This window comes from Neophocaena asiaeorientalis, unplaced genomic scaffold (assembly GCF_003031525.2).
Source record: "Neophocaena asiaeorientalis asiaeorientalis breed wild unplaced genomic scaffold, Neophocaena_asiaeorientalis_V1.1 scaffold51, whole genome shotgun sequence".
Classification (NCBI taxonomy): Eukaryota; Metazoa; Chordata; class Mammalia; order Artiodactyla; family Phocoenidae; genus Neophocaena; species Neophocaena asiaeorientalis.
In genome coordinates, this window is record NW_020173335.1 from 2,341,305 (window position 1) to 2,345,567 (window position 4,263).

General features: G+C 38.0%; 1 pseudogene; it reads right to left on the reverse strand.

Annotated features, from left to right (window-relative positions):
- Positions 1 to 2,933: 2,933 nt before the first annotated feature.
- On the reverse strand, positions 2,934 to 3,353 carry LOC112400414 (60S ribosomal protein L23-like; annotated as a pseudogene).
- Positions 3,354 to 4,263: the final 910 nt, after the last annotated feature.

Genomic DNA, 4,263 nt, shown 5'->3' on the forward strand with positions numbered 1-4,263 from the left:
CCTTATGTGAGAAAAACAAACACATCCTTGTTTAGGCCATGGTAGGTCAGATTTTCTCTGTTTTGCAAAAAAAAAAAGAACGCTTTCCTAACATACATCAAGAACTTAAAAGTGTCTTTTCTATACACACACAGCCTCTTTCCAGATATGAAAAAAATCTCATGTTGGCAATTTATTTGCAAGGATGGTTGAATGAGTAATTGAAAGACTGGTGGGGGCCTGGTGGAGGGGGCAGTACAGGAGGCCGCGCTCCCTGAGCCTCAGGCATGAATGACCTACACATACCTTCAGACTTGGTGGGGTTAGTGTTCTCTGTTGGGCCGTGTAGATCAACTGGGGATGAAAACATCACAAAGCTATCAAATCTTTCCCTGGCAGCCAGTGTGCTGAAAGCTCCAAGGGCGATGACCGGGGAATAAAAAGCCAGTTTAGGGTAAGGAGACATTGTTGGGACTTCCCACAAACATTATTTTAACTTTCCTGGACTAGAGGAAGGAAGCTTGTCTTTACTCTTGAGGAGAGAAGCCCTCAATGACGAAAATAACTTGTATGCATTTTATAACTTGGCTTTACATTAATGTATATCCATAGTTCTGAGCTTTCTCTGACCTGGTAGTAAGCAGTTTAATTTCATTTATCGTTTATTGCAATTCACAGATATCAGTGCAACAAAGAGAGGTGCTTGACGGATGAGTGTAGAATTCTGCAAGGATATTAATTTGCCATTGGAAAGACAGCTCTGTGTCTTAGCACGAACAGATGCTTGCCTCCTTAGTTTGCATGATATACTCTTGCACTTTCATATTAAAATAGAAAAAAATATCCTATTTTGTTGTTAATATGCAAATCATGAGAGTAGAATTCATGGCCACTTGTTTTAACATAGAATATGTAATTGGTACAATATATAGTCTTTCTCAGATTCTTTTCCCTTATAGCTTATTACAAGATTGAGTAGAGTTCCCTGTGCTATACAGTAGGACCTTGTTGTTTACCTATTTTATATATAGTAGGGTATATATGTTGATCCCAAACTCCTAATTTATCCCTCCCCCACTTCTTTCCCCTAACCATGTTTGTTTTCTCTATTTCTGTTTTGTAAATAAGTTCATTTGTATCATTTTTTAAGATTCCACATATAAGTGATATCACATGGTATTTGTCTTTCTCTGTCTGACTTACTTCACTTAGTGTGATAATCTCTAGCTCCACCCGTGTTGCTGCAGATGGCATTATTTTTCTTTTTCATGGCTGAGTAGTATTCCATTGTGTACATGCACCACTTCTTTGTCCATTCCTCTGTTGACGGACGTTTAGGTTGCTTCTGTATCTTGACTATTGTAAATAATGCAGCTATGAAGATTGGGGTGCATGTATCTTCTCAAATTAGTGTTTTCATTTTCTTCAGATAGATACCCAGGAGCAGAACTGCTGGGTCATAAGGTAGCTCTATTTTTAGTTTTTTGAGAAAACTTCATACTGTTTTCCACAGTTGCTGTACCAATTTACATTCCCACCAACAGTGGAGGAGGGTTCTCTTTTCTCCAAATCCTCACCAACGCTTGTTATTTGTGTTCTTTTTGATGATGGCCATTCTGACAGGTGTGAGGTGATATCTCATTGTGGTTTTGATTTGCCTTTCCCTGATGAGAAGTGATGTTGAGCATCTCTTCATGTGCTTGTTGACCATCTGTATGACCTTTTTGGAAAAATGTCTATTTAGGTTTTCTGTCCATTTATTAATCTGGTTCTTTGTTATTTTGATATTGAATTGTATGAGCTGTTTATATATTTTGGATATTAACCCTTTACTGGTCATATCATTTGCAAATATTTTCTCCCATTCTGAGGGTTGTCTTTTCATTTTGTTAATGGTTTCCTTTGCTGTGCAAAAGCTTTTAAGTTTAGTTAGGTCCCATTTGTCTACTTTTGCTTTTGTTACCTTAATTAACCCTTTACTGGTCATATCATTTGCAAATATTTTCTCCCATTCTGAGGGTTGTCTTTTCATTTTGTTAATGGTTTCCTTTGCTGTGCAAAAGCTTTTAAGTTTAGTTAGGTCCCATTTGTCTACTTTTGCTTTTGTTACCTTTGCCTGAGGAGACAGTTCCAAAAAAATATTGCTACAATTTACGTCAAAGTGTATTCTGCCTATATTTTCTTCTAGGAGTTTTATGGTTTCCAGTCTAACATTTATGTCTTTAATCCATTTTGAGTTTATTTTTGTGTATGGTGTGAAAGAGTATATATCTTTTGTGGCTACATAGCAACCAAGACAATTTGGTCCAGTTCTATTATTTTTCGGTAGTTATTAAGAAAGGAATAAAGAATGGCTTTTCAAAATATAAACTTACAATATTGGAGCTGCTCTGTTAAGCCATACATTCCTTACTCTATCTGTCCCTCAATCCTGATAAGCTACCCTTCACTGAGAATCTCTGTTTAGATGGTTCTATGTTGTTTGGCTCTAAATAAGGAAGATTCAGTGATTTCTGGATGTGAGGGCTAAACGGAGTATGCAAACACGTTTTCATCCCTCCATTTATGTTAGTCTTGGGTGTGTGTGAATTTGCAGACACGCACACACCAGGCATCAAAGCAGGAAGGAAGAGAACAGCAGCAGGAGGACGCTGAATGGCTTCATTTGAATCATTGTTTTTTGCTTATTTTAAAGTTAAGTTTGTTTAGTCTTAAATGTGATAGCAAGCTCTTTTAGATGAGGAGTGAATAGATGAGACAGAAAAGTTTAAGAATATGGGATTTAGTGCAAATGTTGCTAAGCTTACCTCACAGGGAAAATACGTGGCTTAGGAGTAGATGCATTTCTGAATAAGTTTTTTTTTTTTTTTTTGCACTGGGTAGTTTTATTTTACAGAGGGGGTGAGGGTTAGGTGGTGTCAAGAAGAGTGACATGGAGCAAGTAATTTTTATTCTTATATTTTTCTTTTATTGGATGCAATCCTGGGCCACAGGTCGGCACATTCCTTTGCAGCTGGTCCTGTGAGGGCAGAACCTTTCATCTCGCCTTCATTGTTTACCATGACCCCCACGTTATCTTCAAAATAAAGAAACACACCATCTTTTCTCCGCTATGACTTTTGTTGTTGAATTACCACTGCTGGATGTACCTTCTTTCTGAGCTCTGGTTTGCCTTTCTTGACGGTGGCCATCACCATGTCACCCACACCAGCAGCAGGAAGTCTATTCAGTCATCCCTTGGTCCCCGTCACAGAGACGATATACAGATTTTTGGCTCCTGTGTTGTCAGCACAGTTGATCACGGCTCCAACCGGAAGACCCAAGGAAATCTGGAATTTCGCACCAGAGGACCCACCACGTCCTCGCTTCAACATCTTGAGCGCCAGACTCTAAATAATTTTTCGAAGGCTTTCTGACTACAGTAATTCAAGTATTAAATATATCTGGGTATATTTTTGCAGTGGGAATTTGTAAGGCACTGGTACCGGGAAATTAATAATTTCAACAGAGAATGGGTGGCAACAGACTCAGAACTGAAGTAAAACACTTAGCAGAACCCTCGTGATGCAGGGGGCAGTTGACGACGGTGACTGCATGGCAGGGATGAGGCACTGGCTCTGTCAGCATGGTATAAGTTAGTACTTAATGTTGGTATAAGTGCATCTTGCTTTTAGTGATACTTGAATTAAAAATTTTGCAATTACAGTTTGTTTTCATTTGAATACTCTCATATAAAAATCACTCATAATTTAAGAAATTTATAAATTATTATTTTTTAAAAAGCACCGTAACTGGAAAGTTACTCCAATGCATAAGAAGTCAGGTAAATATTACAGTCAAAATTTGAAGCAATTTGGAAAACTTGCTTAATAATTTTAATTGCAACAGCAGAAATATTTTTGGATGAAGCACTTAAATCTCTTTCTTCTCCTGGAAATACTTTGAGATTAAGTGGATGGAAAAACAGATGAACAGTTACATGTACTGGTTGCCAAGTGAGACACAGTACTGAGTGAAAATCAGTGGCTTTCTTTTTTTCAGCTGGAGGACAAATTATTGTCATTCCCTTATAACTAAAACATACGTATCTGCATTTCGTGGGCCTGGGGGAACTGTAGTGCACAGAAAAGGGAAAGATGGTCCAGACTTTTTGCAGTGATCATAGCTTCTCTTTAACTTAATCGGGTGCCAGAGTAATTCAAGGGCCAAAGCCAAAGAGGAAGTACAGTGAAGCATTTTAATAATGTGGTTTTGAGGAAACTGACCTCATTAACCATATAGTGA